General features: G+C 37.3%; 1 protein-coding gene and 1 non-coding gene across 5 annotated transcripts in view; both read right to left on the bottom strand.

The window, feature by feature from the left end:
• KTN1 (kinectin 1) overlaps positions 1–12,402 on the bottom strand; it is an 86,225-nt gene extending 73,823 nt beyond the window's left edge. Inside the window, exon 1 of one of the 4 annotated variants that reach the window (XM_039319552.1) lies at positions 12,144–12,402. The gene's annotated coding sequence lies outside the window, so the exon portion shown is untranslated. Of the gene's footprint in view, positions 1–11,284; positions 11,391–12,143 lie in introns of those variants that run through there. The other 3 variants (XM_039319548.1, XM_039319544.1, XM_039319546.1) reach the window with 3 other exon arrangements.
• Positions 12,403–23,614: 11,212 nt separating this feature from the next.
• Positions 23,615–23,687, bottom strand: TRNAK-CUU. The gene has a single exon. It is a non-coding gene; the product is annotated as a tRNA-Lys (tRNA).
• Positions 23,688–23,751: the final 64 nt, after the last annotated feature.

Below are 23,751 nucleotides of genomic sequence, written 5' to 3'. Positions count from 1 at the left end.
AATTTCAGCAGATAGCAGCACCTGACTTGGAAGATACAAAAAGTCAAGCTGTGCTACTATTTGGCTAGATACAGAAGGAGAAGAGCTACATTAGTCCATGGTGGCAAAAAATACATCTGGTGAAGTGAGCTGCAGTTCACAAAAGCTTATGCCTTTGAATAAAAGCTCTTAGCTGGAAAAAGTGCTACCGGACTTTCTGATTTCTTGGACAGAGACCACCTGGAAATGTCAACAGTGATAAATTACAGTGGGAAGCTAAAAAAAAAAAAACCCAAAAGATGTAATGGCGAATAATTTCTGCATTATTGTCAAAAAAATTATAAAGGCATGTCCCTGTAGAAACCAGAAATCAACTTACTTCTCTCAGGAAAAGAAAAACACATTCTTCTTTTATCATTCTTTCCTAACCACATTTCCAAGCAAGTGGAGGAAGAAAGCTCTCCTCCACAAAGTTATGTCTAAATACTATGAGGAGGAAAATAATCAATTTAGTTAGATAAGAAAAGCCAGCAAAATCTGAAAGTTATAATTTATTTTGGAGAATTATATGAAGAAAGATAGTGATATAAACCAAAAAAAAATGCAACCAATTTACTGTGCCCCACATCCAGAATCAACAATCAAGACATTACAAGATTCTGAAAACAGAGCAAAGTTGATGTCTCTTATGGGTCAATTCGGAGACATAATCATCATGAAAACTAAAAAGCACAATATTCTTCTTTCTCAAACATGTAGATAAAAAAATGTAGTTTGGCAAAGTTTCAACGACTTGGAATGGGGCAGGAAAGAGAAAACAGGATTGCTGCATTTTTGCAATTTTCATGTCAAGAGTATAACCACCTGGCCAATGGCAATCATGAAATATTTACCGTACTCAGATTTACCCTCATGGAGAGCAAGTTCACTGCAACCCAGCATATCTGGAAGATGATGAAACTGGGAAAGATTGTTGCATTCATAACAGAGAAGACAGGAATATATGATCACTTTTTTGTTTAAAACTCATTTTCTCTTAATTCAAGCCAGGCAATTCCTTCCTTTACAAACTAAGCCTCATCACAGCACCTATGTAAAGTTTTAAAGTGAGAAGAGGAGGAATATGTGGAAAGCAATGGGGAAAAGAAGTTTGAACAGCTTAAATTCACAAAAAGAGCATATGAGACTGTCAAGTGTTATAACTAGTTAACAGATTTCTCTAATTGCCAGACAAGATTCAGTATCTTAATGCTTAATCCTATTTTCCAATAGGAAAATGTGGACCAATGAACTGAAATTTATACTGAATTATAATCTGAAAAAGGGGTTTTTTGTTAATAAAATGATGTATCATTGATGTTTAAAGCCTGAAAAATTGTCAAAGATGTATACTGGAATGTCAAACAAATGTTGGAAATGTAACCAATGTGAGGGCACCTTTTACCATTTATGGTGGACCTGTAAAAGTGCTAAGAAATATTGGGATTTGATAGGTTTGTTGATCCAGACGATTCTTAAAGTCAACGTACATTTGAAACCAGAATTTTTCCTTTTATGGTTTGATGGATAAACAGAATGAAAGTAAACATTGTACTTTGTTCTTATATATGACAACTGCTGCAAGGCTTCTTTGTAAACTAAGGAGGAAGGATGTGCAAATTCCCACAAATGGATCATGAAGTTAATGGAACTGGTGAAGATGGCAAAACTGACTACTTTGATTAAAGATAACATTTTGACTGCTTTTTTTCTGCTTGGAAACCCTTTTTGAATTTTCTGTTTGATAAAGATAAAAATGAAGTTTTGACTTTGGGATTTGAAGATTAGATATGTTTTGATCATAGAAATACTGTATACTATATATTGTTTAATAGATATACATTTTATTTTATGTCATTTTATAGTTTTATACATTTGATATTATGTGTAACTGTGAAATTGTTAGGATTATGGTTTATCTGTTTTATTTAGACTAAGAAATCATGTTATTTACTGTTTTTTATTGTTTGATATATATATATATTGTATTTTCATTTTGCATCTGTTTTGTTAAAGTAAAATAAGAGAATGTTATATCATAATTTTACCTATGTTGAAGATAGTTGGAAGTACCTTTTTTGTTATTGTTTTCTTGTGTCACTTTTTAAATTTTTCCTGTTGTCCCTGGTCCCTACTTTCCCCTTTTTGCTGTAATTTTGTATTTTAACTTTCTATCTTTGAAATTTAATAAAATTCTGCATATAAAAAAAAATTCAGTATCTTAGTGCAAAGAGTATAGGAGTATTGTTTTTTTAGTATCAAATCAGGCAAAATGGGAACATACTCAAAATTCACTCCCACTTTGCCTTAGCTAGTCCACAGTGTGCTTACGCATGAAAAAGAGAAGCAAAATATGAATGGAGAGGTAATTGTGCCTTGCCATCTGCCAAAACCTTCTGCCACGTTATTGCTCCTAAATTATGATCTTTGATTATCTTTGATCATAATTTGATCAATAGATATTATCTGCAATACTATTTTACAGATAAAAAGAGCTTTGAGAAGAATTTTGGTTTTGTTCATTAAAGTTTTCATTTATAAATAACTGAATCTGCTTCAAAGGGGAAAAGTTTTGGAATGCCCCTTCAGTCTAGTTCAAACTAGTTCTCTCTTTATTAAGCAAACAACAAAGCTCAGAGAGCACCAAGAACTCCACAGCTTTTTATTATCCTTTCAAATGGATAGGCAAAAACATTATTTATTCAAGTATGCTTTCAGGATGTAAGTACTTTTGACCTTCTGAGCTTCGTAGGTGCTCTATTTTGGAACATTTTTGTATGCTCTTTTTAAATATTCCTTCTGTTTATTATTTTAAATATTTCCCTTTTCTAAAAAACTATATATTCAATAAATAAAATTAATTTGAAATTATGAAGAAAAACATTTCAGGAGGAAAAAAACTGTTTTGTTGGTCTTAAAGATGGACTCAATTTACTAATGGCATCTAGTCAGAATAACAGAATTGGAAGGGACGTTGGACGCTTTCTAGTCAACCCCCTGCTCAAGCAGGAGACTATACTATTTCAAGCAAATGGTTGTCCAATTTCTTCTTTAAAACCTCCAGTGTTGGAGCACAACTTCTGGATGCATTTCAACATGTAAAAAACAAGAAATAAAATAAATAAAAAAAGAATAGTAATTCCAAAATCAGTCATCTACAGCTCCATAAACCATGTTCAGCTTGGGAAAATTATTATTAGGAAAAAGCAGTAACTACATTAAAATTGTTCTGAAATCCAAGAAATTTAATGTTCTTAAATTTGAATGAGTCAGCTCTTTCTAAGGAGTTTGCTATCTTTGATACAAGGGGGAAAAAATGGTTGCCTTTCTACAAACATGCATGCACAAATATATACACAAGCATAACATATTCCTAGCGAATGTTTCCAAATGGTCTTTCCTTATGGATTACTGTGTTTAGATGTATATTGTCAATGCTGCTAACATCGGATGTTCTTGCTTGACAATATATAAAGATGGAGACATTTCCTATTTAACCTGGGTATTACTTTTAGAGTTAAAAGAGATGGTATTGGAGAGGAGCGGGAGGAATGTGCTGGGGACTAGTTAGCCATAACAATATCTCAGTAGGGTATTCTTCAAGGTTAGTTGTAATAAAAGGTGATAAGGGGAGGGAAAGTTCACACTTCAGACTAACTGAAGAATGTGATTAATGACCGTTAAATGAAGGAGTGAGTTATGCTTTGATTCTATGTGTTGGGGGAGAATTCAGATTTTGGCTTCTCTATGTACCTGCCGAAGCTATGTTGCAAATTAAAGGTTCTTTAAGGTAAAACAATGCCTCAAAGTTCTTTGAAGAGCTTCTTCTTTCAGAACCATGACATCTACATTGCATGGATTTATTTACAAAAATGGATGGAGACAAGGCATTTACGAATCAATTCCTTCCCATTGCATAATATCAAGTCCTTCAATTCCAACCTTATTTCACAGATTGTTTTTTGAATCTCACTTTTCACTGCTTTTCTTTTCTACTCAATCCCAGTCCAGACTTATTTATTTCATACTCATCTACTATAATGAATCTTACTGGAATACCACTTATTTACATGCAAGTAACTTGAACACTGAGCACTATCTAACAAAATGAAATTCAATGGTGAAAAAAGTAAGGTTCTACATTTAGGCAAGAAAAACCAAATGCACAGGTATAGTATAGGTGGTACCTTGCTCAATAGTAGTAACTGTGAGATGGGATCTCAGAGTCCTAGTGGACAATCACTTAAATATGAACCAGCAGTGTGTGTGCTGCAGCTGCCAAAAAAGCCAACACAGTGCTAGGCTGCATTAACAGAGGGATAGAATCAAGATCACATGAAGTATTAAAACCACTTTATACTGCCTTGGTAAGGCCACACTTGGAATACTGCATCCAGTTTTGGTCACCACAATGCAAAAAAGATGTTGAGACTCCAGAAAGAGTACAGAGAAGAGCAACTGGAGGCTAAAACATATAAGGAACAGTTGCTGGAATTGGGTATATCTAGTTTAATGAAGAAAAGGACTAGGTATGACATGACTGCAATGTTCCGATATCTCAGGGGTTGCCATAAAGATGAGGGAGTCAAGCTATTCTCCAAAGCACCTGAAGGCAGGACAAGAAGCAACGGATGGAAACTAAGCAAAGAGAGAAGCAACCTAGAATTAAAGAGAAATTTCCTGACAGTTAGAACAATCAACCAGTGGAACAACCTGCCTCCAGAAGCTGTGAATGCTCCAACACTAGAAGTTTTTAAGAAGAGAATAGACAGCCATTTGTTTGAAATGGCATAGGGTTTCCTGCCTGAGCAGGGGTTTGGACTAGAAGATCTCCAAGGTCCCTTCCAACTTTATTTTTATTATTGTTGTTGTTGCTGTTGTTGTTGTTATTAATTGGTGCCACAATCTTATTTTTTGGGTGGTAAAGCTTCAGTAGAAATATCTCTTTGTGGCACAGTCTACAAATTTTACCAATAAATGTTCAAATGCTTATTTGTAAATTTCTATTCTATTACACGGAAATACAGTTACTATGACAAAGCATGTTAAACATCCAAAATTTCAGTTTCACAAATGTCTGCGAATCCTAATAAATGCATCAAAATGTGTTGTTCTCAGAATGTGAATATAAGAATTGAGTAAACTAAATGCAGTAGCATTTTTTCTCTAAATAACTTCCAAAATTTAATCTGGCCTTGGAGAAAGTCTACTTGTTAAATAATAGGAGTGGCACTCCTCATTAGGATACTTCTCCTGCTTCCTCTATTTTGCCTGTATCCAAATATCATATCTCAGATTATATAATAACTTGGTGAACAAACCATAGTGGTCTGTTTAAAAAAAAACCTTCGTGTATTAGATATTCATACATTACATTTCAGCGCATTTTTGACATCTAGAATTGACAATCAAGCCAATGAGTATACCTGAGTATGTTAATTAAAGGTCGTATATACAAGAAAGTTATCAGTTAAAAATTAACTCTCAATCATTGCCTGTGTGCACAGGATAAATTATATAAGGATGGAAATACCTTTAGTGATTGAAAGTTCCTAAAATGTTTTGTTATTTAGAAATTTAACCATAATTTCACTCATGTCCCTGCATAAATATTACACAATTTTGACCCTTTTTTGGAACTTAATTTTATGGTTTAAGAATAAGAGAATGAAAGCAAAAAAAATAAACAATTTTGAAAGGGCACTAATAGTTAAGATTTTAGTCAATTCTGCTTTGATTTGTTAATCTTATCAGAACTGAATTCACAATTTTACTAAAAGGGGGAAGCTTTTTCAGATTTCCAGAGGAAAAAATGCATCAGTAGTCCTTTGATATCTCCACTGCCCCAGTCGCAGAAATCAATTCTTCTTTGCCTTCCAGCTCTTCACAAAATTGCATTCTACATTTCGCAGTGGGAGACAATGAAGAAAACTTCCTGCAATGACCAAAGTTCATTAATTCTCACAATGACAAAGCTCATAATCTGGTTCAAACTGCAGCTAAATGCACTTTGCCCTCTATTCTGCAACACAGAAATAGGTGGAGCACAGAATGACTGGGGCGACAGGAAATAGAAAAATGTTTCATAGCTAGTTGCATCATCACACCACCCTGCACAAGCTTCAACAAGTCAGGGTTTTTTTTCAATATGGCATGAGACACAATACAACTCTCAATATTATTCTCAGAAAGAAAGAGTTAATGTGTTTTATAATCCCATATGCCTTCACACAGAGCTGAGTTACCAGCAGACAATACTACGTATTTATAATATGTATATTATTACAAATTTTGAAAGACAAAATAAAAATCTAGAATTTATCAAAAGAACAGAAATATAATTCCCACACTTTTATATTTTATATGCTTATCTTCATTTTGGTGTAGAAAAAATATTTTAATTATGAAAATAGTATGCAACTGTAGAAGTTCAGTAAAAGTAGCTGCAAAGCTAAGCTTTAGAATAAATGCCACTGATTGTTATTTTTATTTAGCATTAGCACTCTGTTAGGAAATGTCCAGAATAAAGACAAAATTATATTAAATAAGTGGGGAGAGAAAATTAAAAGGATTCCCTCTGATACAACTTTGACCAAATTACTTTCACTGAGAGGAATATTTTTATACATTCTTTCTGGATCCCATCATCTCTTTTCAAATCACAGTGAGTAACTTTTATTCATTTCCCTAGCAGACTAATAAATATTATTCATATATTGCAATGTAAAACAGAACATCAACTGTTAAGACAAAATGTAGTCTTCTGGGTAGAATACAAACTGCATTGTTCTAGATCGGGGTAGGCAACCTTGGCTCTTTTATGACTCGTGGAGTTCAACTGTGCTGGCTCAGGAATTCTGGGAGTTGAAGTCCACGAGTCATAAAAGAGCCAAGGTTGCCTACCCCTGTTCTAGATGTTTAACAATTCCGTTTTACTTGGAGGGTCATAAGCCATTAAACCTCTTCTGGAGAAGTATTTTCTGATGCTTTCAGTAAGTGAACTATGAAAAACTCATTCAATTTAGGCAAACAAAAGAACCATCAAGAACCATCAATTTACATGGCCTAATTGAAACACAAGTATAATTAAGAAATACAGCCCCCCCCCCCATATATCTATTTCAGTTAAGGGATGCTTAAATACAGGTAGTCCTCAGCTGACTTAAAACAGCTTGTTTAGTGACCAAAGTTACAACAGCATTGAAAAAAGTGACTTATGACTGTTTTTCACATTTACAATCGCAGCACCTTCATGGTCACATGATCAAAATTCAGACACTTGGCAGCTGACTCGTATTTATGACAGTTGCAGTGTCCTGGTGTCATGTGATCCCCTTTTGCAACATTCTGACAAGCAAAATCAATGGAGAAGCCAGATTCATTTAACAACCATGTTACTAATTTAACTGTAGTGATTCACTTAAGAAAGGAGCAAAATAAAATAAGGCAAAACCCACTTAACAAATGTCTCATTTAGCAACAGAAATTTTGGACTCAACTATGGTCTAAGTTTAGAACTACCTGTTTCTGTGTTTCTAGCAACAAGCATGCAACAGAAAGCTTCAGATGTCAGATGTTCAACGAATATATGCAGTAGAAATGAGAATGTGTGTGTGTGTGTGTGTGTGTGTGTGTGTGTGTGCATACACGCTTGTGTATATAACAGTAATTGTCCCAAGACAGTTGAACTATTACTACTAGCAATCCCAGCATCCTGCTAATAATGAAGGCTACTGGAAGTTGCAGTTCAGGAACAGCAGGCTGGCCAGGGGTTCTTCCACATCTGTGAGAGGGGGATGACAAATATGGGAGAGGAGTTGAATCAAACCACACAGTCCTCATAAGAATCAAAGTCTTGCTGGCTGTTCTTACCAACTCATACTAATCAATGGTCTCATTTAATACAAATTACTTAGCTAATCAAATATTGCAATCAACACAAACATTAACCTATATGAAGAATTAGTACCATGCTTCAATAGTTATTTTGTAGGCATTCTTCAAATAAATGCTACTCTCAGCACTTGATTTGATAAAAAGATGATTACATCAAGGTGAAATTGCTATATGTGAGGCTTGTTCCTATGCAGTATCAAACATTTTCAAGTTCAAATCCAAGAATCCACCACCAGTCTGGACATCTCTGCCAAGAATACTTTCAGAGCTTATTAGAGTCTACCTCTATTCCATGTGAGATTTTACCCCTTGACTCTTACATTACAAAATATTTCTGAATATTAAAAAGTAGAAAATATTTAAAAGGATGAAATATCATAGCTGTTTGCATAGTAATTAAACAGTTCTTTAACATTTTTATAATTCAAGTTTTTAATTAAAAAGCTTTTTAATTTTAATTAAAAAGTTATTCTGAGGTAAGATTGGCAGCCAATAAATTTTACAAATAAATGAAGATCCTGCTGTAGAAAATGAAAATCTTCCTAGTTTTCAGCCTATTATCAGGCTAAACTTTTCAGCAGATCCAAAATACCACTCAGAAGTCAGAAATCTTATGCATACTTCAACATGGAATTTCCTGCCATTAATCTTTGCAAAGTTTAGAGCACAATCCACCAACATATTTAGGAATAAGCACTACAGAAGTATATTCAGAAAACAGACAATATTATAACACTGCAAAAAAATTTGAACACATGGGATTGCACTGCATATTATTCAGGGACAACTTTGTCACTGCAAGGAGACCACTAAGCATTTCTGTCCCTCAAGTATTACCATACTACTAATAGATACAGAGGTGTTATTACAGTATATATTATACAAAGCTTAATGAAAAATATTCTCATAATACAACAGGTATTCAGCTGGTTGGATTACGATTCCTGCTGCAGACCATATTACTTCAGAACAGAAGTTTTAAGTAATGTATATGGAAACATCAGTTTGAAAAATATGAATCTGAAGTACAATTAATAAAAAATCATTTGGTCTTTCTTCATCCCCCCCCCAAAAGGCCTTATATTTTGGAATGGAGAACGGAATTACAGAATACTCATAAGATCCATATTACAGGACAACCCCAAAAGAAGGAGAACCATACTACTTACTATATGGTAGCCAAACATTAAGAGGAGGCTGATAATACCTTTTCCAGCTACCAAATGTGATTAAAAGAAATATGGTTTTGTAAGCTACAGCTTACCATCAAATGCATAGAATGGCTAACTCCTACATTAATTTGCCATTCCATACATCTGACTCAAAGGAGCCATGAATCAATGTGCACTGGTGCTATATTTTATAACAGTAACATACACCAACAAAATAATTTGAATACTGAGGGGACAGTTTATTTATGTATATGCCCATCACAGTCAAGCAACAATAAATTACATAAGCACAATCTCAGTTCCAAACTCAGGTTAGTTGCCTTTGTGACTTGAAAGTCTTGCATGTTTTATATAGGCATTTCAGAGATCCTGTCTAAACTTCATTTTCTGAATAGATGTGGGGTGGGGTAGGGGAAAGGAGACAAAGAACATTATTGTAAACTTTGCTTAATTAGGTAACAGGGCTATACAATCTGGCGTTCATCTGCAAATCTAAGCAGATACTTAATTTGTGGTTCCACTGAAATCTATTGTACAAACAAGAGAAATATATTTAGGACTGCTTCATTTGCTATTCTATTAACATAAATTTTTTTTCCTTAATTCAGTAACATTTGAGGCAGTTTCTTCTAAGGATAGGCAAGGCAACAAATCCTTAGAATATTCTCAGCAAACAATCATTAAAGATCATAGAGAACCAACTTTATTATGCTGAATTATGATGACTAAAACATAAATCATAGGCAGTCATAAAGAGATGCACTGTTATAAAAACAGTTAGAATATATAATGGATATAATCCTTTGCTTCCCATTTGCCTTAGAGAACATATGCAATATTTTAAAAAAGAACAAGTGGTGCAATGAAAAGACAGTTTTCCTTTCTTTGTATACTGCATTGCTAAATGTTGTCAATAAACCAAAATAATGAAAAGGGAGAGAATTGCACTAAAGTGATGAAATTATTCTGTTTAAGCCATTACTTTTCTCTATTTCAGTGATCTCCATAGTCCAATAACAATGTACCTTTACTGACACTATATACTTTAGAAGGCCATAGAACACTAAACAATATCTGTGTGCATGTATGTATAACAATTACATTTTTAAAAAGGGGATTATTAAAATATATTAAAATACCATTCTTTTCTCTCACATTTCATATACTGACATTAAATCTTAATGGGTTGAACAAACTTAACATATTTCATGCACATAGGGGGGAGACTTGGCAAAGAATGTTTTAGAATTGTAGTAACATTCAATTGTAGTAACATTTCATTATCTGATTTTGTCTGAACAACCCTCAAGCTGTTCAGGCATTCTGTGTAACAGTTCAAGAAACAATGAACCACAGCATTAAAGAAAATCAGTCGCAGCCCAATCCACTGCTATAATCATTCCAAACTATGATTTTTAAAAGAAAGGGCTTAGTGCAGTTCAAACACAATAACTGTGGATCAGTTTAAGATTCTAAAATCAAGCTGACACAACACTTAGTAAGGGGTCATAGTTCAATAGCAAAGGATATCTTGTTTTCCATTCCTGGCATTTCCAAGGAAGGCTATGAACACCCTACCTCCCTATCTGAAGCTCTAGTGATCAGTTTTCATTTAATGTAATGTAGTCAGTATTAACTACTACCGTATACACAAATCAACCGTCTGTCTAGTTTCATACAAGTTCTAATCTTGCGCATACAAAATTAAAATTCCTGCTTCACAATCAAAGAACACAAACTAGTTTGTACTTGGACATCATGGAAAAAAAACTCTGATCAGTTTTAGATGCTTCTGATTTTCCTTTCATAGAAGAAATCAGGGAGCGCCTAAGCAGGGGCTCATTCCAACTTATTCTATTAATACTATGTGAGAGTTCAATGCTGCTTCAACCAGCCCTTTGTTTCCTTATCTATAACCAACTAGAAGGAATGCCTTAATAGTTTTTTAAAACTCTAAGTGTTGGATTAAATATCCCCAATATACATATGCTGAATGACAGTTCTTGGATTTCCCAAAAAAGAACCTCAGACTTGGAAGGAGAAGTAGAGAAGAATGCACATAGGTTTTGTTCTGAACAGACTAGGATTTTTTTTTAGTTGAACATACAATACAGAGGTCTTCTTGTTCCCCACCCAGGTCACACTTTTAATACGTCAACTTGGAAGCAAGGGTGACTCAACCCCAGCTATATACATACCTAACCGCAATTCAGACCCTTTCCGGAAGATTGCCTTCCTTCCCTTTCAGCTTCCAGCTCTGTCTCCTGCACCCAATTCCTTGGAGCACCTTTTGACAGAGTTAAATCCCAACAGTCTTAGAGACAGACTCTACTTTGGCCCCTTAATCTTTATCTATACAAGGCAATCATTAACTTTGATTAAAATCACATACAAACATTAAAAAGTAAATGGGAAGGAGAGAAAGGTGGTTCCTAGCAGTTTCAGGAGAGAAAGGAATGTAACTCATTATTCATGGCACCTTCACATGATTTCCACAGAATGAAAAGACGGGGCCTTTTAGAGAGATAGGGAAGGGACCGTTTCTCCCTATTTCTGAAAAAGGAGGAAAGAGTGCTCCAAAGACCCGGTAAAAATTTAGGATACTACTGCAAGGCTGTAAACAGTTACTCTCCTGATTCCTCCGCACCCTCCAGAAAGGCCCGTCTCCTTCTGGGGGGGCAGAAGCAGCGCCAGAGAAACCCCCACAGGTCGGGAGTGGTGGGGGGCTTCGGTGCCCCTTCCCTGCCTCACCCACCCGCAACACGGCCTGCAGAGAGAAGAGGGACATGAGAAGACTCCTCTACGCGGCCAGCCTGAAACCCGTGGCCGGATGGCCCCGCCAGCCACTCCCCGCGTACCCCTCCCGGCCTAGCGGGCCCAAGCAAAGGAGGAATCCCGAGTAGCGGCCCAGTGCCACGGAAGCAGCCCCGTTAGGCATTCGCACCTCCCCGCCCGGGCACTGCCCCCGCCACTGCTTACGAAGCGGTTGCCCTCACCCGTCCCGAAAAAGGAATCAGAGCAGGAGGAGATGGCGGCCGGCCGCCCGGAGCGACGTACCTGAGGAGGGCAGGAGCCTGGCAGCCGGCGGAAAAGGGAAGAAAGGCAGGGAGAAGGATCGGCGGCTGCGAAGCCAGCAACTAGCAGGCGGCGACGGCTCCTCCTCACACGACGGGCCTCCGAGGAGGAGAGGAGCCAGTGAGGGACGGAGGGAGGGGGAGAGGCGGTACCGACACGTCCGCGGCTCGGCCCGACCCGGCCCTTCATACATCCAGGCAGTCATCCATCGCTTCCTCTCCCCGCCCCGCCGCCTGTTAAAGGGGCGACCGACTCTCTCTCTCTCTCTCTCCTCCCTCCCTCTCGTCCTCCCTCCCTCGGTGGAGCAAAACCGGCGGCTCTTGGCACTCTTATTCCCGCAGCCTGTGACTAGAAGAGTCTTCTTTGCGGATAGGGGAATCTCTGTACGTCCTCAACGACACACATATCCTTATCGCGATCTCCAGCCTAGATTTTGGCCATCTGTGGAGACCGTAAGGGAGAGGGTGCCTCAGAACGTGCGAAGTGGCCGCTTTCCATCGCTGGAGATGGAAAGAAATGTGGGGCACTAAGCTTTGTGGCTAATTGCACATCGCTGCCGTTGCAGCCTCCGCGCTTGCTGTTAAACTCGGGCATTTATGTATTTGTTGTGTTGGGATTTCTCATGCACTCTTTCTATTCCGCTGTCAGCCAAACCAGCCCGCGGCGGTTTCTCCATGTGGCCAAGTACTACCTTATTTTTTTCAGGGTCCCTATCGCACGGCGAGGATCCTGTCTTTGTATAGGGAAACCTCACGACGAGCGCATTTTTTAGATATTATATGAACACGTGGAAGTGGGAGTTTTTATTTATTCAATTTATATAGCCCCCGCCCCCATTTCACAATTATGACACTGGGCGGTTTATAATTAAATATGCATGAAATCCCATTTCCTCCATCAGAAATAAGGAAGGCCCAAATATAGCAGAGTAGGAGCCTGAATAACCAAGCATTTTGTTTTTCAGAGTGGTTGTGCACAAGCAAGACAAAAGGACAGTGGTGTTTTGTAACTGCTCCTATGCAGCTGGCATGCAAGAATATCATGCCTGGGCATAGGGAGAACACAATGCTACTGTTAACCAATAGCCATATCCAGTGGGCGTGTTCACAAAAGACACTAAACCCACAATCAAAGTTAACAAGTATGCATGCATATATCATCCTACACATTAACCAGGATTTGAGATTTATTATATTATGCCCCAAAAAGCCACAATGCGAATTCTTCATATATTGAATTCTTACCATTCAGCTTCAATCTGTTTTTCAGAAAAAGATAAATGTCTGCCACACATTCTGTATTATTTGTTAAATCTTTGTGTTCCATAGATTAAACCAGTTGATTAATTCTTTCCTTATTGGACAATGTTTAGTAGTATCAGCATTGGCTAAGACTGATTTATCATACCTTTTCCTTATAAAGCATTGTTGTCAAAAGTTTGTAGTCAATAAGCTCAAAATTCCTTGTTTCAGATGAAACTTGAGTTAGTTTAAATCCTATGAATATTTTACATTAAATGTTTTATGTCTTGTAAATTACATGTTTTATGTCTTATAATTTTACTAATATAAGTATTTTGCCTATACTTGGAAAATGTTAAATATTTATTCTGTACTTTGATGGGAGCCCACTACAAATCCAATTTTATGTACCAAACCAAAATTTAAAAACTTTCAAGAAGGAAATGGTAAACCATTTCTCTATTGTTGCCAGGAAAACAATATGAGTTTCTTCATGTTGTCACCAGGAATGAAGCATAACTCAAGATAAATTTTATTTAAGTTACATTGAGCAGGCTTTCCCTTGAAGACAATATAAAATAGAATAAACATGTAAGTATTAACTTAGTTTTTGTCTGTATCCCAAACTAGCATAACGAGATAAATTTATTCTCCCATATTCTCTATCCAAACCTTACAAGTAAAAAATAAACCTCCCTCTGCCTGTCTGACAGATAATTTCCTCTCTTTCAGGCAATTGTTGAGCATAGAATAACATCACAGATTTTTCGGTTTAATTATTTTTATTTAATTTATGTTTACTGAGCTGCATTAATCACAAATGTGTGATTAAATAACAATTTAGAAGAATAGCTCCCCCTTCTGTCAGCATAGTGAACAAGTATTTAGCAGCGTGCAAGATGAATCGAAATAATTTTTCTGTGCTTTTTATCTGTGAGCATGTTGGAGAATCCTGTCTTCGTGATCAGTGATGCATTAGAATAATAGCTTTTTATTAGTGCAGTTTACAAGAATCCCACCAGCTGGGAAAGAAAATTTAAGATATCTGCTATGAGAACATTGGTTTATGGATGGGAAATATAATTCAAAGGCTTTAAGTATCCTCATAGTCAGTTCTAAGACTGATTGTTGTACTTGTCATTAGATTTTACATTAAATTTTACTGCCCTTTTTCACTGTGTTCCTTGACTTTTATTAGTACATCTTTCAAGTCCTTTCTTTTTTTTCATAGTATCATCAGCCAGTCTATTTCGCTATATTCTGTCTGTATTGTGGTTTCTTGATCTGTTAAGAATTGTTTCTCATGAGGACAATAAGATGTTCTGGGATTCCAATTTGTCTAAGCACCTACTACAGCTTGATGTGATTGAATGATCAAAGGCCTTTCAGGATAAATGAAACATATATTGATTTCTTTTTGGTGGTCTTTGGCTTTCTCAATTATCTGGTATGCATCAGCAATAATGTTTTATATTCCTTGGCGTTTTCTAAAGCCACCGGAAATATCTGACATTCCCTTTTCCATTTTGGGCTCTAATATGCTGTGGGAAGTCAGCCCCCCAGAGAAGGAAATATTAAAAGGGCAGAAAAATATATTTCCTAAAAGGATCTTAAAGAGGCAGAAAATCATGCCCAGTTTTTCTTAATAGCCCCAAGTCTGCCTCCTCCAAGCAGAAACCAGCTTTATAGAAATGCAGATGCAGATCATTCAGGAAAGTTGGAGCTAGAAGCTTAGGAAGACAAAGACACCTAAAATCTACATACCCCACCCAAAATCTAAGACAGGATATAATAGGATTAACTCACAGATGCCAAAGGGACACAGGTCAAAATACATGACACAGGAAATACAAAGCCTCAAACAGGAACAGGAAATAACCTCCAAACAAAAGGCTCCAGAGGGTCCCACTCCCTACATGTGCTGAGCCCTTTTCTTCCTCTTTTTTGCCAGAACCATCTTTCTGTCTGACTCTCCTCTTCAATAAACGGCAACCTTTTTTCTAAAGCAGTCATCATGTTGTTTATCCCCAGCTTGGACTGAACCATGATGAAGACTTTTCTTCCAACAATGTGTTGGATGACCATAAGCATTATTTTAGTAGCACATGAAATTAAGCATACTATGCAATAATTTGCACCCTCTGTTAAATCTTTGTGTGTGTGTGTGTGTGTGTTGGAATGTAGATTGAACTCTTTCAATCTGTTGGCCAGTGTGTCAGTCCTGGTAGGTCTGTCTTATTTCTGTTGGTTGCTTCCTGTGTCATTTGTAATGTCGATAACTATGTGATGGGATGACTCATTGAGAGGACAATCAACTAACATAATTTTATACAAGTAGTCCTCGACTTACTACTATAATTAAGCCTGGAATTACAGTGGTCACAGTTGTAAAACAGGTTATCACATGACCAGCCTGATTTTATGACCTTTATTTCAGGCATTGTTAACCGAATGCAGCGCTCATTAAGCAAATGCTGTGAACCCATTATTTGCTATGGACCAGTTTTTGCCAGAAACCAGAAATAAATGCTAGTTTCCAGGAAAAATGTCATAAATTGTGGTCATGTGACTGTGAGTTGTTGCAAATACCCATAAATACAGGCCAGTTGCCAACCATCAAAATGCATTCATATGACTGTGGGGGAGGGGCAGCTGTTAGAACTCCAGAACCGAATCATAAATAGCTTTGAGGGTGGGGGTCCTTTGTAACTTAGATGGTCACTAAACAAAACTGTAAGTTGAGTACTACTTATATTCAAACTGAAGAATGACAAAGGCTGCTAAATACAGATATTTCTCATTTAGACATGTTTAATGATCATTGCAATTACAATGACGATGAAAAAGTAATGTTACAAGCAATCCTCTCATTTACAACCTTCGTGGATGTTTAAGGCAAAGGAAAGCTGGAGTAAGAACTATAGGCACAGTCATAGTTTCACTTAGCGACCACTTCATTTAACACCTGAGTTGCCAGTCCCAATTGTAGATGCTAAATGAGGACTACCTGTACATGTGATTCTCCTTCATGTAAGTTACATTATAAAATTCTCTGAAATTCAACTCGGTAAAATTGCCTATTGTAAGTTCTGAAGATGAGGGGAAAAGGGCAATGACCCCTAGTCATTATAGAGCTCAGTAATCTATATTGAAGAATTCAAGCACATACAGTACTCTGTTTTCAAATGGTATATATAGGTAAATTAATTCATATTTTTTCAGTGTAAAGGGAAGACACTTGTCTTTTCGATGAAAAAGAACAGCAATCTATACCTGTTTATTATTTTGGAAATGGGTATTAAATTTCGTATTAATGTGATACCAGTGTTCACAACCAACACCAGGATCTATGTACAGGTTTCATTTGTATTGCGGATGAGTCTGAGCCTAAAAGTTCAATGTATGGGTTTTACTGTACTTATTTTCTACTTAATTAATTTCTATCCAGACAGATTTTGACCTTGCAAAATGCTCCTCCTCCCCACATTCCTATAGATACAATACATTCCTAGTGCTTTGGGAGCATGAATGGGGGAGGGGGGGTTTCTTAGCAGACCAGTTCTGTGTGAAATGATTAGACGGTGTCCAGCCAGAGATCATTTAGTGCATTGACACAGCTTTTCCCAGAAAGAGTGTGGAGTTCTGCTGGTTCCCAGCTGCATTTGAGTCCTATGGTGAATAAGTGGTATACAAAAGAGAATAGCAATATTTTCTTCCATTTCTTGTACTCTGCTGCAATATGTGTCTTCCATAGATTCCCCAAGTAGGGATTTATTAATGCAAAGTCTGGTGCTTTGATAAATGAGCTCATCCCATATTTCATCTGCTGTCTCCTCTTTAAACGGCTCAGGTAAGCTTTTTTCATTGCAGCTCCCATCCTGAGCTAACAATTAAAAGTCAGCAACATGTTTGCACAGATCATTTACTCAGTCATAGGCAATGGATCTCACAGTTAGTGGATTGACAAGGCTGTCACAATTAGTCCCTAAGAGTTTCACAAAAGTGTTGTATATATGTCTGTGTCTGTAAAATTTGGGCTTTTCCACAGCTGGAGAGGAGTTATCGTTCAATATCTGAGTACAGCTGCTGCTGTTGCTACAACTGCTACATTCTGGGCAGGATGGCAGCACAGGAACTATTAGTGAGGATAAATTGTGCTAGCTTGATTGCTTCATCATCTGGCTTGCCATATGAGTCTGATTCTGGAACCAAGAGCTTGGGACCTGACTTGTGAATGAATTTGTGAGTGGGTGTAGAACCATGTTTTAATCCTGTAGTTTTGAGTGTTCTTTTTTCTCACATGAAGTTGAGAATAGGAATAACTGTTCTTGGGGTCAGGATTTCACTGAGATCATGACAATAAATCTCTAAAACCTTGACCAGCACTCAGGAGTTAGCAATAAAAGAATCAGTGGCAGACCTTGGGTAAAAAAGTTGCTTTTATAGCCGGTATAATAAGCCAAAATAAGAAAATGAACTGCTGCAAAATCTAGCTGTTTTCCTTCTCTTCATACAGTAAATAACTGGCCCCAGTATTTTAATCTTTTCTCCCACCATTATGTAGTAAAGGACTTCTTCCACTCATTTCTCATCTATGGAACTGGAGGACAATTGCATCAGATTTTGATACTGACCCAGTCTGGTCTCAAACTATTTATTTCTCACTTTGATAGCTTCAGCCCTCGTAAAAGTTGGAGTGTATAAATATGACATTAGTATGTACAAGGACGTGTACCATGATAGTGATAGTATCAGGGTACAAAGCCCTCAAAAATGTGCATTGTCAGGCCACAAGAACCAAGAGCAACTCAAGGAATTACTTCTGAGTAGTTTCTTTATTGTTGTTCACCTACAGACAGAATCTTGTCAGACTAAAGCAACTATCTGGAAAACTATACATATACTCTATGAACTGCTAAAGAGAAGCTATCTTTGTCCTCTTCATGCGTACCAAACTTTCTAAGCTCTGCACCCTCTGGGATGCAGTCCCTCCCCTCCTGGTATTTCAGACTACATTTCACCATAGTATAATGCCCAGAAATATATTCAGCTCTTTTCAAATAATTAAAACAGCAACATCATTTAAAAAGTCGATACTGATATGAAGCTGAGTACACCTGCAAGCACATCCGTGTACAAGTGAAGATAGCCAGGTTGCAATTTCCAAAGCATGAATATGGAATTCAAGGTTGGTAGCTGAATACAATTAGAATAGTGCATAATGTGTCTAGTGAATATTTAAACATTGAATATATAATATTCCCTTGTTTAATGATATACAAATGTGTAAGGAATACTTTTAGGGATGTTACAGGTAAGTTTATAGATAAATTATGAAAAGCTATATGCACCTTGGTAGACTGTTTACTACAGATGGGACAATAGATGAAGAAATATTAAGAGGTGCAAATGTTGATAGAAAGTTAGTGGATGTTATGGTCTACTATGATGAAGAAAGGTTGAAAAAAGTGCTTCTGTCTACTTTTTGGTAAAGAAATAAGAGATAAATATGTCAAGAGAAATATAAAAGTAAGTTGAATACATGGGAATGGAATACTTAAGAAATCAAATCAAATGTTTATTATAGTCAATGACCAGCATACTTAAGAAGCCTGTACAGTAAAATAAGAAGAGATTATTTTTGCTGTGATGTCTATGGCTATCAGATAGCAGGATTGGAGAAGAGCTATAGCAGATATTTGCAACCCAGGTTTAATCTTCTTCTACTATTAGTTTGCATCCTGCCTTTACTTGAAGGTTCCAAAGGGGTCACAGTCAATCTGTCCCCAGCTTATCCTCACCAAAATTTGAGAAGGCATATAGGCTACATAATAGTGATTTTGTTGAATATGAAAATGTAATTCAATATGAACAGACGCAAAGTAATAAATTATGAAAGTGCTAGCAGGGAATTCCAGAACTATACACTAGTCTGGAAAAACCTACCTAGAAGAAGACAGTGAAAAAGCACTTCCATATTATTGCCAAGAAAATTACACAGTCTTATCCTTGTAGCCAGCTGGAGATGAAGTTTATCATAAGATACAGATATCCTGAACCTCTAGCAATAGACCAGGGAATAGCTTATTTAAAGTCTCAAGATGTGTATGCAATAGAATATTTTTTAAAGGCAAACTTCATGAGTTTTCCTGTTAGGAATCATTGCAAAAAGGATTGAAAATCAAATTAAACAAAGCAGCAATATCTTTATATATATCTATGGCATGACTATGTTTGGTACATTGTACTTTTGCTCTAAAAAGTATGTGAACTTGAAAAGAGGCAGAAAATGCAGATAAAATGCATGTGCTATTGAAGTCCTCAAGATTTGTGGTCTTCTGACCTCATCAAAATAAATGAATTTGTCTAATAATTTAGCATCATATGGATTCCTCATCCCATTCCTTATTCCAGTAGTTCCTAAACATTCTCAGTTCACATAACCCTTAGTATTGGTGTTATATTTTCATAGCGCCCCTAAGCTAAAGAAATGTCTAACAGCTGTGTTTCTTTTAAACATTTAAAATATCTGCAAAATTTGACAACTTTATCCCTTTACTCTACATAAAATTGGAGCTCTGTTTTGCTGCCAGCTTGTCCAAGCAGACTGGTAGGAATCTGCTCTAGTTTGTGCATACAAACCTGGATTGCTGTCAGAATGCAAACTTGCACACACAAAGCAAGATTGCTAAAGATGTCACATGGACAGAAACAATGATGTCAACCCCTCTAGGTAGACCAGATAAAGGACTCAACTCCACAGGAAAGCTACATCTATGTTTGTTGAGGTTTGCTGTACTATAGTTATAGAATCTTGCTGAACCTCTTCATATCTTCCTGAGCCACCTCCAAATGTTACCTCATTGAGATCTTAGTGCATTGGTCACTGCAAGAACTTCACGTCCTTATAACTTTACTTCTTTACTCCTGGGATTGTAGGCCATGAAGGAGGGAAGAAAAAGCAGTGTTTTCTGAGGATCCTCTGTAGATCAGCCTGCTCCTTTGCCTTCATTTTTAGAGTCCATTACATCCTAGACACCCTTTCTTCTCCTCAGACCTACCATTTCTCTTCCCCCATTATGTCCCTATATTTTTCCTTTCCTTTTTCACTCCCAATTTTGCAGACTTCCTCTGTGTTGCATGTTCCTTTAAAAAAAATAAGCCAAAACAAAAACAAAAATGTTCCTTGCTTCACAACACAAGGTATTACTATAGAACAGCCACCTCAGCCTAGCCATCAAAGAAGGCCAACCAGGTGTAGGACAAGCTCTGATCCTGTTCTACCTCTGTATATGTTGCCACCCCTTTTCTAAGCATTTCTGCACAGCATAAAGCACTTTGTTCTCCTTTACGGCCTGCCCACTTGGCTATATTGAACAAGCCCATTTCTTTATATCATGTGCATGATTGAGCAGGCTTGTCATCAACAACTCAGTTAGACAAGCTGCTTGGGGCTCTTCAGCTGCTTTGGCTCCAAACTGCATGATCAAATACAGATCACCCACAAATTAGTCTGTAGGACCAAGATTTATCCTAGATCAGTGATGGCGAATCTTTTAGAGACTGAAATTGACTGATTAAACCTTTTTTTTTTTTTGCACATGGCGGCGGAGGCCTAAAGCAGAAAGGTTTTATAAAACCCAGCTGAAGGCCTAGGACTGGGGCGACGGCGTGCATGCCAACAGAGAGGGCTCTGAGTGCCGCCTCTGGCACCTGTGCCATAGGGCCGCCACCACTGTCCTAGATCCAATGATAATGGGCCCGAAGCTACTAATCTATCGAGGGAGACCAGGGAGTTAATCTCTTGATGGGAGTTCATCTGAGCATCACTGAGTGAACACAGCCTGCCACCCTGCTCTACTCCATAGCAGAGGGGAAGAGGTTTTTCTCTCCATACTTCCTTTGAAATGGTGCATGTAGCTTGCTAACCCTTTGGTAACTTAGGCTGGGATGGGAACTGTCTTTTCCACAGATAGTGAGATATCCCACCCCTGCTGATTTGATCTGCTTGCTGCCCACATGCAGCGAGACCAAACGAGGGAGTGTACCGAATGCCACCATCCCTGAGTATCAGTCTTGCATACATAAAACCTGAACTCTGAAGTCTGGACAAGTCAGAATCCAGCATGTTTAGGCAAGTAGAGTTAATTTCATTGTGTGCTTCTTATTGCAGGCCTCCTCTCCCTCTCAAAATTGTTTAGGATCCCTCGGCCTACGGTTTGAGAACTCCTAGGCTAGAGCATTATCTTACAAGCAAAAATGATTATTTGGATGCTCTTTGTCTCAAAAGGAGGAGGATAAAAATGAAAGAACCACTAGAAAAATTATTTGCTTATTTTTCTTGGGATAAAACCAGTAAAGTTCTGCATTTTTTACCAGCATTTAGAACATTTTGGCTGCATTTACATAACATGCCCATCTATTTTGTTTATTTTGTGAACAAATCCCAATTGTCTGTCTTTGACTTACAAATATTCATTTAGTGACCGTTCAAAGTTACAACAGCACTGAAAAAAGTGACTTATGACCGTTTTCCACACTTACGACCATTGCAGCATGGTCAATTTTGGTTGTAAGTCAAGGACTATCTGATCACTACAAGTAATCTGCAACTTATTACCACAATTTTGAGACCAGAATTTCTGTTGCTAAGCATTGAGGTTATGTGAATCATGCCTGATTTTACAACCTCTTTGCCATGGTTAAGCAAATCATTGCAGTCATTAAATGAATCATGTGGTTGTTAAGTGAATCTGGCTTCCCCTGAAAACTTTGCTTGGCAGAAATTGTCTGGGAAGGTTGGAAATGGTGATCTCTCGCAAGCCTGGTATATTGCAACTATCATAAATAAATACATAAAATGCACAAACTGCTGGTTGCCAAGCATCATTTTTTGATTATATGACTGTGGGAATGCTGCATGGTTGTAAATGCGAGGACTGGTCGTGAGTAACTTTTTTCAGTGCAGTTGTAACTTCAAATGGTCATGAAATAAATGGTTGTAATTCAAAGCTATATGTATGCCAAAATATGGTTAACAAACTATAATGATACACAATATAGTAACTAAAATCAAGTAAATCACATTATGGCTTCATGGCATGTGCTACCTCGCCTTTAGATGCTGTATGAAGAGTGAATTAAATTCCCATAATAAAAATAAGAATTTGTATTAAACTTTTCCCCAAGAAGTAGCGATAACTGGTGATAAATATGCACCAATATGATGAATCTTCAGAGACAGTCAAGTAGCCAGGACACATAACTGGTGATACCTGCTGTGATGTGATCTAACAACAAGATTTTAAAACCTACTTCCTTTGGTAAGAAAGTATACTTAGGAATTCTAAAAAAAAAGCATTTGACTAGGTCAGGAGTGGTGAACCTATGACACGGGTGCCAGAGGCGGCACTCAGAGCCCTCTCTGTGGGCATACACACCATCACCCCAGTCCTAGGCCTTCAGCTGGGTTTTATAAAACCTTTTCGCTTTAGGCCTCCGCCGCCATGCGTGAAAAAAAAAGGTTCAATCAGTTAATTTCAACTTCTCGCAGGAAAAAAAAAAGATCTTGCAGAGTTGGAATTGATTGAACTTTTTAGTTCCACCCAGTCTGCCATTACCACTGCAGCCACACCCACCCAATTGGCCATGCCCACCCAATGGGCCACACCCAGCCAATGGGCCACACCCACCCAGCACTCTATGATGCATAAGTGAGTTTTGGGTTGTAGTTTGGGCACTCAAGTCTCTAAAAGGGTCACCATCACTGGACTAGGTGTAAAGAAAATAGGTATTTTGGGAGAGCAAAGGTCTGGGTAATTTTTCTGAAGAATAAAAAAAAGGTTTGCTCATTTTGTCCTTTTATCTTGATAATAAAATTAAATAACACAGCAAATAAAATAGGAGGAAATAAAAAGGAAATGCCTGCATATTATTTTTTCCTAGTGGAACTCTACAGTTTCTTTTGCTTTTATATATTTAAATGAATTAAATTTGGAAGTTCTCTTCCCCTTAGGTCCCTTTGCCAGCTTTATACAACTGTATCCTCGTGGCTAGTAACTACTATAAAAACAGTTTTCAAGCCCATTGTCATCCACATCTAATCAGAAAACCCAATGAATCTAGCTGGTGTTGATTTTTATTTTTTTTAGTATCATTGGCTTTCTTCCCTAAATGTTATTCTGCAAGGTAAAAAAACGGAAAAAGAACGGTCGCCCAACGTGGGGCTCGAACCCACGACCCTGGGATTAAGAGTCCCATGCTCTACCGACTGAGCTAGCCGGGCTCTGTAGTTCCGCCTTCCTGTAGTGAATATCACTCCTTTTTTTTTTATGAAGTGCGCGCGTGTA

The sequence above is a fragment of the Crotalus tigris genome, unplaced genomic scaffold, assembly GCF_016545835.1.
Source record: "Crotalus tigris isolate CLP2741 ecotype Arizona unplaced genomic scaffold, ASM1654583v1 scf7180000023598.3388751, whole genome shotgun sequence".
NCBI classification, from domain to species: domain Eukaryota; kingdom Metazoa; phylum Chordata; class Lepidosauria; order Squamata; family Viperidae; genus Crotalus; species Crotalus tigris.
Note: the sequence above shows the minus strand (reverse complement) of the source record. Positions and strands in the feature narration are given on the sequence as shown.